The sequence below is a fragment of the Oxyura jamaicensis genome, chromosome 20 (assembly GCF_011077185.1).
Source record: "Oxyura jamaicensis isolate SHBP4307 breed ruddy duck chromosome 20, BPBGC_Ojam_1.0, whole genome shotgun sequence".
NCBI classification, from domain to species: domain Eukaryota; kingdom Metazoa; phylum Chordata; class Aves; order Anseriformes; family Anatidae; genus Oxyura; species Oxyura jamaicensis.
Window position 1 is genome coordinate 10,999,058 of NC_048912.1, and position 19,369 is coordinate 11,018,426.

At 41.9% G+C, this 19,369-nt stretch overlaps 1 protein-coding gene and 1 long non-coding RNA gene across 4 annotated transcripts in view; one reads left to right on the forward strand and one right to left on the reverse strand.

The window, feature by feature from the left end:
* Nucleotides 1–19,369, forward strand: part of GNAS (GNAS complex locus) — a 151,710-nt gene that overhangs the window by 110,478 nt on the left and 21,863 nt on the right. The gene's annotated exons all lie outside the window — the stretch shown is intronic.
* LOC118176528 lies at nucleotides 164–17,320 on the reverse strand. The gene is made up of 3 exons (XR_004755452.1): nucleotides 17,310–17,320; nucleotides 12,365–12,369; nucleotides 164–1,033 (listed from the first exon to the last, which is right to left on the reverse strand). It is a non-coding gene; the product is annotated as an uncharacterized LOC118176528 (long non-coding RNA).

The following is a 19,369-nucleotide window of genomic DNA, read 5'->3' on the forward strand; positions in this document are numbered from 1 at the left end:
TACCTTGGAAAAGAAGGAGGGTGCTCTATGGAGTGAATTGCTGTTAATCAGCCATTCAGAGAGCTAGGGAAGCTGGCGTTAGACAATTAAACAATAATATTGGAATTGAAAACCTCACCGATACTTTCAGGTGGTCCTAGTACAGGCTGACACCTTTGGCTGACAGCAAATTTCCCACTTCTTCCTCTTACACCAGTTCCTCTCTAAATGACAGTCAACATCAGATACTGAGCAAGTTTTAATAAGTTGGAAAATATGATGGTGTGAAAGGTGCCCGTGTTTGCAGCTTTTGGGTTTAGTGCAGTTTATTTGTCTGAAAACAAAGAGAGGGCAGCAACAATCGCAGGCAGCAGCCTGTGATCAGTCACCAAGATTTCTGCTTGTGTACCTTCTGCACATATCAGAGAATGATTCATTCCCCTCTGCTATTTATACCGCTGTGATAATTAGTATTGTCATGAGAGAGACTGCTGCATGTTTACAGTTATTTATCACATATCGCAATAAGGTATGGTTCTGATTTTTTTTTATTGCGAGATGTTTGTGGCAGTTGTGACAATTGGTATTTTCATTATGTAGGCTCAAGAATTGCAGGACTTAAATTTGGAATATTACTGGTTAGGAGTGATCTTTATTAGTTAACACTTTCTTTTGGAGAAGCTGAAATAAGTTTTAATGGTCAAGGAAGTGCAAGCTTCTCATTTTGCATAATGGACAACTGTGGTTTGTCTGCCTACTGCTGAGTCTCTTAAAGAACGTTTGATGAAATAAAATTTGTAAGGTTCTTTTTGTTGTTGTTGTTGTTTGTTTAGATAGACTTAAAGGTAAATCAACAATTAGCTCTGTTTGAAAAGAGACCAGGGAGGTGATTTTACTATGACTTGCACAGCTCCAGGTCTCTCGAAGGCTCTTTGAAGTTTTGCCATTGTTTCTAGCGTTTGATGTGTAGCGATGTTGACCATTAAGTGACTAATGTTTGATCACTTGGCGTGGATCTTTTTGTAAGATTGGATGCTTAAAAAAAAAAAAAAAGCTGATAGAAATTGTTAAAAATAGTTTTGTTTCTGATGGTGTTTGGTTACCTGTTAGTGTTTCTGTCTAGTGCTTGTTATTAGTCATTTTCTGTCACTGGAAGGCACAAGTATTGCTGAGCACTATGGTTTCTTTTGTGTGTTGCTCTTTTTTTGGAAGAGAATGAAATTTTGTTCTGCCGTGATTGTACGGAAGAAAGCTAAAATTGCTCTCCTCCCTGATTGCTGGACATTGACTTTTTCATGGGTCAGCAAGAGGAATGGCCTTTTTGATGGTTTTACCGTCCTGCTCCATCTAGTGGAATACTGAATTTTACATCATGGGCTGTGGAACCAAAAATAAGCCTTATACATTGCTGACAAATCACTGATTTTTTTCTAAGATACCATCACTGTCTCCTTCTAAAAATAGATCATGATCCTTATGATCCGTATGTTCAGTTTGGTTGTAAAGTGTACGGCAGTTTCCTTATGGAAGAACCTTTCTAACTGTTAGCACTGGCAGTTCTTGTCCTTTCTGGCATTTTTGATCATGCCCTGGTATTGTTTTTAATAACAGAATATGCAGATTAAGAGCTTTTTAATGGCAAGATGTTTGCTTGGAAATCTGATGTGATTGATACTTCAAAATTAACCCAGTGAGCACATTCTAAAAAATGCAGCAGAGGCAGAACACAAAATGCTGCTGAGGTTTTTCAAGTAAAGATTTTTAATTTGAACGTGCAAGCTGCTCTCATTAGAGCTAATAGGAATTAAAAGAGAAACTTGAGCACACTGAAGTGTTGGAGATGTCAGCTCTTTCAGAGAAGAGTCCTGGGTCGTAAACATTTTCCACTTTTGAAGATCTGTGTTTAAAATGAGAAAAGCTTACTTAAAATGGAAAGCAGAAAAATGTCTTTCCTCTTTCAAGATTAGTTCAGCTTCGAAAAAAAATCCTTTCTTGCTATTAAAAGTTGAATAAATTTTTAAGTATTAATGGAGTCTTTATTGCTGTTTTTATTTAAAAAAAAAAAAAAATCACTCTTGTGAGTCCTATGGTTATATATAGGAACCTTTGCAAAGTGCACTGCAAATAGTTTGTTCCAAATGTACAAATTTTATGCCCTTTAGGATAGTAAAGAGTGTATATTGCACAGGGCTTTGGTTGGCTTTCAGGAATGTTAATATCAAAATGAAATTCATTTCTGTTTCTGCCAAACTGGAATGAAATATATGCAAAGCTTCTTTAGGGCTATGTAAGAGTTTAGGGGCTGGTTTCTGTCATCCATCGGCAGGGAAGAGCCGTGGCAGGGCTGGTGGTGTTCCCTTGCATGACAGCTGTTCGGCCAGGCTGCAGCACCCGCGTCCCGTCTGGCAGCTTTTGGGAAATGGCACAAATCCCTTCGCTCCTCTCACTTCCATCTTCTGTTAACTGTGTGGTGGTAAGGTACAGACTGCTGGGGAGAGGGCTGAGGATTGACCCTGTTCCTTCGTGCTTGATGCTGCTTTTACAGTTCCGCTTTTTATGGATAGGAGCTGGTTCTCCATGTGGAAACTTAGTCCAACATCAGGTCCTTCCAGAGCTAGGGACGTTTGAATGTATGGTGCAGCTTCAGGACGTTGAAGCATCTTGAAAAGAAAGATATTGAGGAAATCGAGACTTAAACTCTTGCAGAGCTTGTGCTGAGGAAAGCAAACAAGTTGGTTTGTCAAGAATTCTTGTAGATGAACACAGGAAAAATGCCACTTTGGGCTACTTGTCCTTCCTAGGAGAGTGGGAACAAAGATAATTCACGTCCAAATGTGTTCTATCTACGTAACACTAACGTAGGTACTAACAGTCTAGCAGTGGTATTGGTCACCTGTTCCTGAGAAGTACCTTTACACTGCAGTTCTTCGTGCTGACTTGCTGAAGTTTGTCGGTGCCTCCCCAGCAGAAGTTCCCGTTAACCCTGTCTGTGAGCTTCTGTCACTGCTCCCTCGAGCTCCTGGCTGCAGCGGCTCAGAGCAGAAGACCTGACGAAAAGCCCCAGGTACCAGCTTAGGGCTTTTCATTTAATTGTACTTGTGAGCTTCGGAGGTGTAAAGCTGGGAGGCCGGGCCAGTAACCTCATCTGTTGGAGAGCCCTTCTGGTATCCTGCCCTTCCTCCTCTAGCTTACTGACTAAATGAACGCGTCACTTCAGAGGAACTCTGCTCGTTTTGAAGGGTAGCTGCCTCTGCTCATCGTGAGCTTTACTGTACTTCCTGCCAGAGCATATTTCAAAGTCCTGAGAGAAAGGAAAGGAGGCTGTTTCCCTTTCTTAGCTCCATTTATGAAGTAATTAGTTTCAATTCTGCTTCTAGAACAGCATGGTCTGAGAGGTTGTCACCAGTTTCTCTCTGCGGAGAATATTTTTTAGCTGTGAGGAGGGGGCAGTGTCTGAGGGGAGACCAGATTTATTGCTCTCGCATATTTGGGGGATGTATATAGAAGAGAATGAATGTTTTAACTGGAGCGGCCATGTGATACTTCTTTTGGCTAATAATAAACAGAAGAATGCAGAAGTGTCTAGAATATAGAAAATCCCAAAGGGTGATGAGTGATTTACCATTCTTCATATTTCTTTCCTGAAGGTGCAGGATTTCATTTTATTCAGAATATACTACTTAATATTGGGAACCTAGGAGCCATTTCCACTGCAGTGTGCCAAATCCTGCATGTCAAAGCTGTGCGTCCTGTCAAGTATAAACACACACGATCTCTTTGAAGTGTTGATGCTGCTAATACTCCTACCTTGGTTTCGTTTGCGGATCCCTGTTCCTCACAAATACACTGCAGAGTAGTTGGAATAAGTGGGATCTCTTTCATACAAATGGGTTTTTGGTGGCACGAAGGCTTGAAGGATGCAAGCACAGTCCTGTAAGTCCAAGTTGATGTCAGTAGCCTCTGGATCAGCTTTGTAGCAAATCAAAAGCAAAGCCCAGGTACTTGAGCCTTCTCGTGTTTTTTTCTAGTCTTGTTACTCTTAGGAAGTGCCCACAAATACTTAATTTTTTGCTTTATCTAGCCTTGGCTCAGCTCGGTTCCTTGGCCACCAGTATGATTTTTGCTTCATTTTGTGCTCTGCTTTCTCTGCATATCTCCCAGCTGACGCTTCCTGGTTTTGGCTGGGGTGGAAAAGGAAATAATGTGAGAGACAGTATTTGCAACCCATTTCACACCCTCCGCTATCAGGAAGGGCTGGAAGTAGCATGAGGGAGCCTATTCTCACGCTATTTCCTGCTTGAAAGCCTTGCCGTGTTTTCTCCCGCTGCCTGCCATTTCGGGGAAGGAGAAAGCCCGGGGAGGTTGTGGTGTAGGTGCAGTGAGTTGGATTTCTCGAACTTCAGCACCAGCAGAGCCACTCTGATAGCTTGAAACTGTGCCAGGCTGCTCCAGAAGGGCTTTATGAGAAGGATTTTTGAAGATGTTTGTTTTTAAAATACTTACCAAAGAAAGAGGGAGAGTGCAGCTATTAGCCGACTGCTGTGCAGAGCTGCTAAAGGATCAGCAGATGTGGACATGCTGTTTTCTTAATATCTGATGTGTGAGAGGGGTTGTAAATTCTTTATATTTTTATTAAGATTTATGGTGTGTTTCACTTCTGGATTTGCTGAGTTGTAAGAGCAATTAAGAGCAATCTGAGTACTTAATGATTTTTCTTCCATGTTGATTTCTCTTCGTGACGAAGTTACTTGCAGAGGACATACAATAAAGTGCATTTGCTGAAAGTCTCACTTTTTTAATAGCAGCTGATTTTTCAGTGGTACTGTTAGGCTAATTTCTTATCCATAATATTTATTACTTTTTTTTTTCTTTTTACTTTCTTTCTAATCAATGCAATTCTGGCAGAGCAGATCCTCTTGTCTCCTCCAGGTCTGTGAGCTGTGGCTGAGTGCACATTCAACAGGGCAGGAATTTTCTCCGGCCTATATTCCTGGCATACACGAGCTTCTTATGGGCATTAGCAATTATGTTGTTAAACATTCCTGTGCGGAAGACTAATATTCATGTCTCCTTTTGCTGATCTAAAGCTGATGAGCTTGCCTAACCCTGTGCGAATTCTTTGGCAAGCCAAGGACCAGACCCAGATCACCTCATTTCTTATCCAAGGTCTTAATCATAAAACCACCTTGCTTTTGTTCCAGAGCACTTAGAGATCATTGAATTAGGGCCTTGTCCCTATTCTTCTTTATCCTGAAGTACCAGAGGTTTATGTTCTAAACAAAGCTAAATTTCAGGTGAAAAAATAAACCCCAGGTTATATTTTCTCCCCAGTCCATGGGGGCATTAGGTGCATGAGGAGGTTGCTGTAGACAACAGGAAGCACAGTAACTCCTGTGCTTGCATGACTTCACTGAAGTCAAGACCAACAAAAAGAGTCCAAATATATAAGTAGCCTGAATTATTCCTAACTACTCCAAGTGTCTGCCCTTTCTTGCTGCCTGTTGATAGCAGGGATGTGCCTGCTGGCAAGTGCTGTGAAAACCAGATTACCTAAATTTAGCCAATAAATGGATTATGAATCCAACACATGTTCCCACTGTTGTCACAGCTAATCAGAAATTCATAATTTCAACCTACACTCAACCCCAGATAAACTTCTCTGTCTCTAAAATAAATTACATCACAGTATGAAGCAAGATAAAACAAAAGGTGTCCTGGAGTAGCTTGCTTGAGTTTTCAGAATTAGGAGCACTCAAATGAAAATGTTAAAGTTAATGAGCCATAATGTCAGAAAGACCTTTACAAGTCCAAAATACGAGTGGAATAGAGCAGAATAGTTCAGTTGGAAGGGACCCTCAAAGACAATCTAGTCCAACTGCCTGACGTGTTCAGGGCTAACCAAACGGGGGCATTGTCCAAATGCCTAGCACACTGCCAGGCGTGCGGCATCAGCCACTGTGGAGCCTGGTTCAGTGGTTGACCACCCTCACAATAAAGAAATTTTTCCTCACGTCCAGTTTAAGAAGATAAACCACAGGCATTTGAGGTGTGTGTGAAGACCACCGCATAGTTCTGAATTATTCTGAAAGGGTTTAACTCTACTTTGGGAATCTGATTGCTGTCTCCACTTTCACTCCACCACTTTTACCTCCTGCACCCATCACGTTCGCTCATTTGCCACTTATATTTGTCCATTGCTCCACACATGTGTTAACGTGTCAGTTCTTTTCTGGCCTTTTGCTGCAGATGCAACTTCCTTTCTATGTCTTGCTGTAAATTTTAGTGATTAGCCTTCAGCTGAGGGCAGGGAAGGCCTGGTCAGAGACCGGCATGCGAAGGCTGGGCCAGAACTCTTTCCTGACCCAGTCCTGCAGCCAGATAGTGGTGCTTTGCCTTCTATTTTAAGAGTATCACTTGCTCATGCCTGCAAGAGTTGAGGATAAACCATCCTGATTTTTGAGAAATGAACTTCCATTTCCACTGTGTGCTGCATTTGCTTTCACATGCAAATGGAGCATTTGCTCATACAACAGCTGTTTCTGTGTTTTAGTAACAGTATTTACTCAGATTAGGCACGCATTTGCTCTAGCATATTTCTAAAACTTTGGCATGGCTTTGACATTGTATTTTACAAAAAATGTCAATAAAATAGCGGGCTTTCTCTGTGATCGTAAGTAGAAAGCAAAGTTCAAGCAAAGAAAGTGAAATTATCTTGAGCTTTTTGAAAGCAAACACCAGATGCATGTTTTTGTAATTGCTTTCACTGGTTTCGTTCAGCAGTACCTGAACTTTTTAGGCAGTGTGTATCCGATACCTGTCCATGCTTTGGTTTTGGTCCTGTGGCCCTGTCCTCTGCAAGCTTACAAAACCCAATACAGCACATTTTTTTTGCAGATGAAGGGGAAGAGTCAAAATGCAAGCAACAGGAGATGGAATACAAGCCAAAACCTTCTGTTAGCTGAACTTGTAAGGATTTCTGCATTGTAATGGCAACAGGCTTCCCATTCCTTCCCTTCTCCCATCCTCAAAAGTTTTTTGTTTTGGCATTAATAGTGTGTGAGAGAATATGATAGAAATATGTACAAAAATGTATCTATTGTCCACTAAGGCTTTTGGAAGAGATCTTGTGAATATTGTATTGTTCTCTGGTTGATAGGCATAAGTTTGTAATAAAATGAGAATTAGTGAAATACAGTTAACTGTATAACAGCAAGCACCTTGTTAGCATATGATTCATATACCTGCGTATGCCTGAAGCTAAATTTATTTGGGGTTAGTTGTGCAAAATAGCTTAAAAGTTCCCCTCTTGAAAAGTGAGGTTTCTGACTTTTAATCAAGGTGGACTTCAAAATCCCTTTCATATGGTCGTGAATTCATAGGTTTTTGGGGGGATGGGGTTAGATCAGTTGCTCATGGAGGTATGTAAGGTTGGTGATTATTCGTTAAGTTCTGAGGCTTCGTAAGTGCTTCTGTACTTAATTGAAATGACCGATATCAGAATCACAATATCTGAGTTGGAAGGGACCCACAAGTCCAACTGCTGGGTCCCCAAAGGACCACCCCCCCAAAAAAACATGAGATCATGTCTGAGAGCGTTGTCTAAATGGTTCTTGAACTATTCTCAAACAAAGCTTGATTTATGCATTCAAAGTCCTGACTAAATATGCAACCCATTTAAAGTGGTTAATCTGTGTTAGTATAGACTCGACACGATACAATTTATTCATGAAATCAGTATGTTGCATTGTTATGCAAGGTCATTAAACATGGCTTGTAACATAGCATTACTGCACCATTTCAGTTTTGTTTCATAACAGTAAAAATGGAGACAAATTCAGTAGCCTAGATCCATCCTTACGGGAACTCCCCTGAGGTAAATGGAGTTTCAGCCCGTGAGTTAATTCATTAACAGCTGGGTTCAAACACTGGTGATTGCATGGATTTGGTGGTGTCCTGTCCAAAAGCCACTCACCCTTTAAGTGATGCCGTGCGAGTGAGGTGATCTCAGTGTCGCAGTGAACACCGAACCCAGCCGCAAGGGGAAGGCTGACGGTAAGCACCCACCGGGTGGGTTTGCTGCAGGTTCCTCATGTGCACAAAGTCAGGCAACTGGCAGAGCTCTGGGTCTTGTGAGGACACGGGTTTCTTCAGCTTGGCTTCCCTATACGCGGATCCTGTGCGTGGTGTTACTCTGCTGCTTTTTTTTTTTAACTTTATTTTCACTAGACACAGAATAGCCTTGTTCTGGCAAGGGAAGTGTGGCAAAGTTTTGTGTGGATTAAATTGGTCCTAACATACCTCTATTTGCTGCAGGTGAAACTTCTCTAATCTGGGTTCTCCAAAAATTGCACATACCTGAGGTAAATTTGCTCCAGTAAAATGGTGGCTCACTGGTAGGGCATTGCGTCCACAGTAATCCTCAAATCGCCTGTGTGTTGTGACGAGACGTAGCAGCGGTCTGGGGGTTAGAGTGAATTACAGAGGGTAAGCAGTGGTAATTTGAGGGGGAGATGCATTTATGTGAATTCTGTAAGGTGGCCATGCACTCAGGGCGCATTACATTTGTCTGTCTCCTGAAGTTTTAACCTTTAATTGTAAAAATGTGCTCAGTTTTACTAAAATTTTAATTACTATATTGAAAAACAGCACAAGCAACATCTTGAACTGCTAGCATCAGACTGGAGAATCATACAGGGCTGTTGGATTACTGGGGTGGCAAAAAGGCATAGCAGTCAAGTCCTGAAAGTCATCAAAGCGAGTGTTAAAATCGCACTGTTAGTTCCTCAGAACTAATTTCAGTCACCCTTTTGTCCCACACTTTTGCTACCGGCCTTTGTGCAGACCGAAAAGGCCCTGACCGCGGCACGGTTTGGGCCGTGGTTCGCTCAGGCAACTCGATCTGCTGCAGAAGCAGCGAGGAGAGGGCAGCCAGAGGGGCTGGAGCTGCCTTCGCTGGGGATCCTGCGGGGGGAAATCCACAGACGCCAGGCACGCTGTGGGTAAGTGTGGGAGGAGGTGAGCAGGAGTGCGGGTGCCGTGCACCGCTGCCGCCTTACCTGGGCAGCACGTAGCCCGTGGAGCTTTGGTGAGAGGCTCCTGGCCCACACTGACAGCACGGCTGCTGCGGGCACACACCGTCGGGATGCAGGCGCCGTCGGGATGCAGGCGCCGTCGGGATGCAGCTGTGCCGACATCATCAGGGTTTTTCAGTTCACCTGCTGCCGTGTGCGGGTGGCTGCTGGCCTCGGTGTCTGCCATTTGTTCTGCGCGCCGCCAGCAAGCACCACGGCTTTAGGAGTGTGGGCTGGGTGTTTTTGTGGGAGCGCTTATCGCTCCTGCTGTGTTGCTGCAGAAAAAGGAACACTTCAAGATTAGAAGATGACAATTAGGAGAATATTTTTATCAAGCTGAGACCTAAACTGATGTTGTAGGACCTCATTAAAGACTTGCTTTGAGGAGAAAAAAAAAAAAAAAAAAGAATTAAAAGTAACAGTTTCAAAAGATAGGAGGCAACAATAGAAAATATCTGCTACAAGGATGAAATGAGGCCAGTACATTCACTGGTACATGAAAGCACCAGGTTCGATTCCCAATTATTCCCTGGGCTGAAATACTGCAAATACATCCCTGTGGCCCCAGTGAGGGAGCACTCCCTGTTGTTGACTTGCCTGTTCACCACTTTCCTTTCCTCTTCTGTGAACTCCGGGGCTCGATAATACACTGAAGCCATTCCTTCACCAGGGATTTTAATTTTAATTTCTTTTGTCTGGGTGCTTGCCTGCATTCACAGGTGTTGCTGAATTTATTATCTTTGCGAGACCCCTGACAAAGATGTCTGCATTGCATTTGGTAGAAATTTACCAGCAGGCTCCAAAGTTTATTGAGACCATGTGCTTGCATGCAGAGAACATGGCCATAAAGTCCTAAATTCAGGAGAGGCAGGCTGGAAATAAGAAAATAGATTATCTCATATTAGGTGAACAAGTTTAGCAAACTGAAGCTGAATGTAATGTATCACAGAATGTTATTTACTGTAACGCTGCCTGTTGCACTCCCTGTAGTGCAAATAAAATCAGGGTTTTTTAATCTTAGGAAGTATTTCTTACAGCATGTGACTTAGTCCTAAATGAACTCAAAATGCTAACTGATTTTAAGTATGATTAAGAGCATTTCATAGGCAGGATCTCATTGATAGGTTTTGTGATTTGGAACCGTGCTTTTGAACGGATTGCTCTCTAATATATTATACATCGATTTTTGTATCTGAAATGTTAAAATCAGTTGTTACGCTTAACTATAATTGTGTTAACTATATTTGTATTGTGATACACTAAGTCTCCAAGAAGGATATCTGCAGATAAGGCCAAGTTGCAGCACTCAGGTGAGGTTTTCAGTATCTGGCCACGCGCGGTGTGCTGCCGCCCCGCCAGCTCTCTGCTCCTGGCTTCCGTGGATACTCTGCAAGGTTCCCCTGCCCCCAAAGGGCTTATGTAAACGACAGCCTGAGTAAAAGCTAGCAAAGAGCTATTTTTAGCAAGCCTGTTGCAGCTGGGGGAGGGCAGGAGCCTTGGGTCATGCAGGAGGGTTTTAGCAAAGGAGGGCTCCTGGGGGCTGCATCCAGCCCCGCTCACATGGCCCAGCAGCACTGTGTGATAAGCACTGAGGGACTTGGGGCTTTGCAATTAAAAAACAGCAAAAACCTGCTTAAACCTGGGTAAATTTTATAAATAAATAGGGGGAAAAAAAGTGATGCACAAGCAAATTGTGTTAATTTGCTGCTTCTGCTAATATATTGCTGGTAATACCTGCAAAGGTGCTGAAGGACATGGCTGGAATGTGCCGTCCACCACGTTTGCTACTGTGGCACCTCAGCTGCATTTTACCCATTTCTGATGTTCTAAAAGCAGTGGCAGCTCAGAAGAGTTGGGCATCGTGAAGCCTCATGTCCAGCAAAGCAATATTTTTTTTTTTTGGGGGGGGGGGGGTATCTTCATGAAGAGCATGTAGGGTTTTTTTTTTTCTTATTGTTGGGTCTCAACAGTGAACTGAGCTTTATTTTGTTGAGTCTGCTGGTTGGTATTTTATTTTGGTCCGTTCGTTAGCTCTGCCGTCAGCACGTGCTCCATGAAGAACAGGTTTTATCTTCTTCAACATCTTATCTTCTTCACATAGCAGTGAAAAACCCGTGGATGATTTTGGAGAGTGTGAGGTATTAAATGAAATGAGACGAGTGAAGGATGTTCAGTCTTTCATGGGACTGATGCCACTGTCATCAACTATCTTGGTACAGTGAAATGGTTTGGTAGAAGCGGTGTGAGGACGGACTTAGAGATCCCTTCTCCCATCTCAGCAGATCAGTTGATATATTCCCCAAATGGGCATTCCGGACTCTAAGATCCTGCTAAATGGAAAGTTTGCTTTAAAACTAAGGTGTGCGGTATGTAAGAAGCATGAAACAGTATTATGTCCTCTGTGAGATTCCTCTGTGAGATTACAAGTGTAATACATTCATCGTTATCACAGTGCTCTGTCAAGGGAACAAGTAATTAAAACGTCACATTTTAAAGAACTATATAGAGAGAGTTTTGGAGAAGAACATGTCAGAATGAAACTCACGTTATTGTGATTTATGTGGATAGCTCAGTAAATTTGCAAATATCCATGTGCTCTGTGTTACAAATTCCTCTGTGCTCTCTCTGAGTGCTTTTATAGGGTGAGATCCTTGACCCTTGGCCATTGCCCCTGGAGCGCCTCACTGTCCACCTCTGTTCCATGGAGCGGAACTCCTCTAAGGGCCACACATCTCGTTAGCAAAGAGCATTTATCATTTCCACAAGCTCTCTTCAGGCATCACGAGCTCTGTTTCTGTTTTTCTCTCCACCTCCTCCTGGTGCCTGCAGGTTGCTAACTGGGAAGCTGCAAGGTGGCATGCCTCCTCCTAAGGTGACCGGAGAGCAGGCAGGGAAGAACAGGGCAAGGCAGGACCTGACAGGTCAGAGCAGAATTGCTTTCATTTTAAATAAATAAATAATTATAATAATAATTTAAAAAAAAACTCCTAAAAACCAGTCCTGGCCCTCACCCAGTTTTTAGGATCAGAAATGGCTGAGCCATTTCCCAGTTTCAACCTGTTTGGAGCCAAGCCTTACCAGACTCTTGAGAAGTCGTGGCTCCGCTGCTTCTTAATTGCTTCTTGTTTCGAAAGATAATTAGGAACTTTATTTTATAAAATAGTAACTTTAGTGTTCAGTCCATTAAATTTGTCACCAAGTTATTTTCATTAAGACTCCCAGCTGTTTTCTTATTGGAATTGTGAACTAAAAATAGGTAGGATTTCTGCTGTTGTGTGCAGAGGCCAGCACCATACCTCCATTCCAGCCCTGACTTTTCCTAATGATGTGAAATGTGTTTGTTTCCCTCGGCGCTTTCTTCTGGCTGTATTTAAGCAGGTCCTGCTAATTACACCAAAATTGTGCACTGTGGTTTTCTGATAAAGTCACGTGCCTGTAAAGAATATGAAACTGATTTCCCTCAAGACAAGTCTTACAAATGAAAGATTTGTGCCGCACCCAGTACATTTTCTTTTTTCATCAGACTGTAAGAGATGTTTGTAATAAATCAACAAATACCTTTGGAAAAAACACAAACAGTAACGAACATAGCGTTGTTACTATTATTACGAGGGGTGCGATTTGCACTCTCCATTCAGTTCTCGTGAGTAGTCCCTTTGTTGTGTTATAATTGAAATCACAGTGTAGATTGTGAGATAAAGTGACAATTACCATGTTTACAGTGTACAAAACACAGTGGGTTTTGAAACAGAACGCTAATTACCCAAATCTATACAAGCATATGCTACTTCTAGGCATATATGGATTACAGAGCAAATCAGGTTGTAATATCCTTAGTTTAATAGTATATCTGTTAAATTCTGACTTGTTTCGCATTTATACCTAACATCCATGCCACAAAGCTTCGTAATGCTGAACATCTAGAAAACTGAAATGGATATTTACTGTAGGAGTGAGGCATATATATTTCTATGTAAATGTGTGGCATTCTCCCTGCATACTTACTTCCTGGAAATTGATCATAGAAAAGTTGCAATCTTCTGTCATCGTGTTAGCTGACAAGGTTTTTTACTTCATTGGAATACTTTCAGACTACAGCTCCACCAAATGTATGTGGCTTATACTGGTAACAAGTAACGTAGGTAACAGGAGGAAGTTCTGCTGCAGAGCACTGCGAGTTCTGGGTGGTTGTTTTTCTCCTTTTTAAAGGCTTGGTATTTGGAGCTGTAATCATGAAAGTTAATGACCTGAATGTAAATTATATCAGCTTTTTTTCCTTTTTTTTTTTCCTTTCTATTATCTTTAAAGAAAGAAACAAAATCCTAAGGTGTGTTAATAAAGCATAGGTCTCTCCAACGGAAGTTGGTTCATTCAAAGTACGGATTTTTGTAATAAAATGCAGGATATGCTCGTCTGCAGAAGTACTCCAATTCTGCTCCCTTAAAATCTCCATTTAGCTGCACTGTATAATCCTGGCATGATTGATTAGTGTCACAGATCTTTTTTTAATTTTCTCATCTGCTTGTTGGCAGCCTGTTCCTTGGACTTCCTGTGCATGAGCATTTATACAAAGAAGATAACTGCAGTTTTACAAGCTGAAGCTGTGGGATCTAAACATGGGTGGCACAGGGGAAGGAAAAAGTGCCATGCTGAAAGCTCTGCACCTGTCACTAGCTTTGGCTCTAGCTATCAATACAGGGCAGCTAGCATGATCAAGATACTGCAAAAACCTCTTAGGCTGTAAGTTTTAGAAGAAAGAAGAGGAAATCACTGTATTTAATGGATGCATATTAGCTATTGTGTAATGTATCAGTTGCTGCACTTAGCCCCCCCCTTATTGTGGTAAATCTAATAATTTGCTGCTGAGCAGAGGAAGTGGAGTTAAAGTGCTGTAGCGCAATAAAAGCTGTATTTCACATACACACAGTCTCTATAAACATTATGCCCGTGTGTAAGCAGGTGATGCAGTGCAAGTAATGGAAGAACACACCTACCTTCCTCCAGAACTACTGAGCTTTCTCGACAGACTTTCTCCCAGTCTGACCAATCTGATCTGAGCCTCTTCCACCTTGCAGTCCTCGCTGCTGTTCTTAGTGTAAACCAGGAGCCGGAAGCTCTAATTATAGTAGTGCAGAACAAATGGAAATCCTGGAATTGTCTTCGGCGCTTTAAATCACACAGTGTCTCATTACAGGTATCAGAGCAATAGGTGAGCCAGCACAGCCCGGCTGGGTTGTGAGCATTCCAGTACCGCAGCTGCATGCCTCTGCTTCCTAGCACGCTTTGGAATTGCATGGTTATTACCAAATCTGCAGGCTGTGAGTGTAAGGGGACCACTACATTTCAGGCACATATCTGAACCAAGACTGCAACACTGAAGGGTGCTGTACATCCTTTAGTGCTTCCTTACAATAAGACATTATAAGAGGTTTCTTTATACAGAATAATAGACTTGATTAATGTGCATAGCTTTATACGGGTGGTCAAAGCCCCAGCCTGGTTCATAGCCCCTCATGTATGTTAATGTGGGAATTAACACTACATCTGGGGAAAAGGAATACCTTCTTAGTCCCCTTCTTATCTTCTCCACTGCAGGAACTGAGCCCATGGTTTTTAGCATCTGTTTTTGTTCAGTTCTTCCTGTGTTTAAATGTTCCTTTCATGTAGAAGAGGAAATTTTTAATCTGTTAATAAATAATTTAGGTTTAAGATTTCAGCCATTTAAAATGCAAACATGAGACACTGCCCTCTGCAGACAAAGAGATTGTCAAGATGTGTGTGTGTTCTCTGCTGGGATCTTAGGGCTTTAATCCTGCTGCAGGATTTGAGCTCTGGCAGCTCTGTGGAACCTGCATGCATGCCCTGGGCTCTCCACTTTGGCTTCCCATTCCCTCAGGTTCCCTGCTGCCCGTCCGTGCCTGAGCTGAGGGGTTGGGGAGAGGAGTCCACCCACTCGTGGTGCTAAAATGAGTTGTTATTCATAGCTTTGTGAGACTTTCTTTCCAGCGTAATAAAGTACTTAATGATGTCAACGTACAGCAGCAGCACCGCAGTTTCAGAATTAATGCTCGCTGAGATGAAATCATTTTCCACCGCTCAGATGCGCTTGTTTCACACTCCCTACATAGGTGGGTAGACCTCACAGCACCATTTTGTACTTGCCTCAAGACCATTATTGCTAGAATCTTTTTTTGCCTTCATTCCCCCCACTGCCTGAGAAAAGAGAGGGTAACGCTAGGGTTTCTGGAGAGATGGGCAGTAATTTAGCAGAGGTTTGTTTGCTGTAACGCATAGCAGTGGTTCTTCTCAACCTCAGTAATATAAGGGTGGGTTTTGGTTCTGCACTGCCTGGACGTGCAGAGAACCATTTCAGAAGAGGAAGATATAAAACTCGGAGCCCAGGCTTTTCTCAGTCCTTGGCCTCTCTAAAGTCTCCCAGCACGGCTGCCAGTTAGGATGCTGAGACTGCAGCCACGGCTCGAGGTGTCACTGAACTGCCACTGGTAGCACTTCTCAGCCTTAATGGTCTCAGTATAAGGTTCTGTTCCAAGAGAGGTATCTGTTCCCTATTGATGGTTTTTAAGGTTACAATGCTTAAATATTTACATTATAGTAGTATGTTTAGTAGTTGTTCAGGTAATTACAAAGTTTCTATTATACCTATACTAACTAGATTCAATAAAGCTAGTTTAAAAAAAAAAAAGCAACTAACTGAAACAACTGTGTTTCCACTTCCTCGTTATAACATTGCCCTAAGTTAGCTGCAGAAGAAGGTATTTTAAAAGTCCTTCAAAAATTTCCCTTCGCCTCCTTTTTCCTGTGCAGCTCAGTTTTGTACACGTGCCCCCATCAGCCCCAGCCCTGCACACTGACTCCAGCACCGTCTCTGTTCCAGTGTCTGCAGCACCTGACTGCCCGGGCGTGAGTCAGTAACTACAATAGGAAACCTCTCGGTGCCGAAACCAGCACACACCACTCTTGGCTGGCTGAGAGAGGAAACAGGCTACGGTTGTGCCTTGTCAGGGATTTTACCTTTCCTTCACACACTCTGATTCTACATTCTCTGTTGCTTTGTTCTTAAAAGCATGCGGGTTAGAAAAGTCCATGCTAAAAGTAACGACTGCAAATGTTAAAATAGCTTTTGCACAAAGAAAGTATATTCTACTTTCTGTTTTACAGACATTTTAATGATAAGAGCTTTTAACACCATTTTGAAGGTTGTTCATAGCTAGTCTGTTTTGGGAAATGAGATTTATAGGAGTTCATATTTTTATAATGGTTTAAATTCTGCTTTAGGATAAATTGAGTAAAGTTAGCAGGTCTGTGGGGAAGAGACAGGGAAGGGCCACAGTATTTTATGTAAATGATTCTAAAATGGCTTATCGTGTTAAATTAGTGCTGTTTGTGAGCCTTTTTAAAGTTGGGATATTCTGTGAGGTGTCCATTGAATTGGAAGCTTAAAAATGATAAATATGCAAATGCCATTTGGGGAAATATTCCATAGTCTATGGCCATGTGTTGATGTTATCACAAACAGCGTTTAAATGAGTGAAGGGTCTGTATTCGTTTTTCCTTTTAGGAATAGTGAAAAAGAAATCTGACCGTTTAAGCAAAGAGCAAAATCATGAAACAAGATGCCCGGCAGTTCTTGTTGTGTGATGTGTTGAAGTTATATGAGAATAGCCAAGGGCTGTACCTCTGCAGACGTGCTGTCACTCCCTGCCAATGGCTTTCACACAGAAGTAGTGTGTTCACCTTTAGTGTTTGCCTTTGAATTTGGCATCAGGCTTGGTTTCTTGCTCCTTTTATCTGCCTGCATGTAATGTGTACCAGGGAGAGACAAGCACTTAAATTTGACTTCTTCATTTTATTGTGTGGCAAAAGATACTTGCAGGGAATGATTTCCACAGTAGACAAAGATTAACAACAGTCTAGTCCTCAAAATTAACAGTATACAATTGCTGTGGTAGCTCTATATCAACTGTTTGTTTTAAAATGAATTTTTTAAAGTATGTCTGGTATTAAATTTCATGATCAAGTGAATGTTTCAAGAAGAAAGAAGAGTAACTTTATATTCCCACTCAGTGCTGGGAGGTGCGCTCTTACAGAGGCTGTAATACTAGATGCCAGTTTGTCTGCCTCCTTTTACAGAGGCCTGGAGTTGTTTTTCCCAAGTTCAAGAGAAAAAAAAAAAAAAAAGGAAAGCATGCCCTGAGAAAAGCAAAAACTGAAATGTGAGCTGCTGCGAATTGCTCCAACTGGCAAGTGTCGAGCAGGTACTGACAGGTAGCTCGGTGAAGGAGCTGCCCGCTGCCCCAGCCAGGAGCGCCTGGAGCGAGCATCACATGCGGCGCTGGCACAGGGGAGGTGGAAGGCTTGAGCTTCCCGTGAGCAGGGTAACTGTCAACATTCCTGCATTGTTGCAGCAGAAACTAACTTCCTAAAATACAGAGCGAAAAGCTCTCCGTTGTGATAGTGCTTAAGTAGGCAAAATTCCAGCGTTGGACTGTATTCTTGCACGTTAAAAGCAGCGAAGTGTTTCTCTGAAGACCTTTGTACAAGTATATTTAAATAAGGCAGCGAAGTCCGCCCTCAGAACAGCGCTCGTTTGTCCTCCCATTGTTCTGGGCTCATCTGGGGCCCATATTCATCCTCTGCAGTATAACTGCTTCCCTGGTTCCTGCGGAAACTCAATCCTGGGAGCAAAATTCCTTTTCTGTCGAGTAAGATCGTATCATCTCCCTCTAGCTCCTTTTCTGAAATCTGTGTTAAAAATGGTGGTGCCTGGCTTTAGATGTTTGGAAGCTGAGGAAGCGCCTGGTTTTGTATTCGCAGCAGTTAGGGCTCAGAGTATACTAACAACACGAGCACAAGAATGTAGGGGCTGTCTGATTTGATTTGTCTGGTTTTGCAGATATCTCCATTTCTTCAAACAGCAAAACCAAATGGGGTTTTAGTGTATTCTTCTAGCATCTGAAAGACATGGTGCAAATACTGATTCAAAATGCTTGTAAAGCATTTTGTGGCCTTTAGCATAGGCCTATTTCAACTCCGGCTCTTTGTTTTTCTGATATATATTTTTGTTTGTTTGTTAACTTTCTGGCTATCCTTTTCCATCACAGTCAATGAGAGTACGCTTCTACCAACACCGTCCCAGTGGAAGGAAAGCACTGGGGTTTCACTGAAATGATGCTCTTGTTGCAGGCACCACCAGGTTTTTACCCTTTCAGACCTTTTTCAGTCTACCTTATTTCCCGTTGCCTGGTCTAGCTAATGTTAGTGCTTCATTAGAGATCAGCTTTTCAGCCAGTCTTCTGAGCATTGCTCTTGCCTGTATCTCGTACTATAACGAAACGGCTGTCCCGTTTGCCTAAATTTTCAGTGTTCAATGTGAAAAATGCGAAAGATTGAAGCACTGTGTTTTGTGTAAGATGAATTTGTCCCCAAAGGATCCTGTATTTTTTTAATATTTTTTCTAGAAAAACTAATTTTGTGAGAAAAAATCAATTTTAAAATTTTATATATGTGATGGTCTTTATCAACTGAACACAATTCTACTGATTTGATGGCACTGGAGGGAGCTAAAGACCATAAGGACAAGGTTTCATGTAAATACTTTGTTGAAACACAATGAAAGGATATCCCATTAGGTTCACCTGTCTTAATTACTTACAGCAGCCTACAGTTCGGGACAGATACTTGAAAACTGTGTGGGTCATTGTCATGTTAGAAATGAAATCTGAAATGGAAGCAACTCAGATATAGCGGGGAGCTTTCAAACAAAGTTGTGTTCTGTAGAGGCACTTTGTAATTTCATTTAAAATTATTCACGTTGGTTTTTGCTTAAATGATTTTGTCTAAACAGTTTCCTTAGTCTGAGTTAGCGTAAACTATTTTCAAACCTGTACAAGTTCTGTTCCATACTGTACCACATTCTTTTAATTTGGTTTCTAGAAATTATTAAATTTAAAATATGCCTCCGTGTTCAGCCCCCACTGAGCATTGGAGTAAAGAAGTCTGTGATTGTTATGTTGGTTTCTTCTGCTCTGTTTGGATTTGGTCTGTCACCTTAGTCTGCAATTAAAAACTGCTTACAACAGAAAATCACTGACCTCATTTGTAGCTAAAGATTTTTTTCTACCTTCTAAAAAACAGGCACAACGAAAATATATTTAGATTATGAATATTTAAGGTGGGGAATTTAATGAGAGAGACATTCACAGTCAACCATGCCGGATTTCTCATTATTCCAGCTTGGTGACTTTATTGATGGCTTAAAAAACAACAACATGGCAACAGAATTTATTTTCTTATGATTA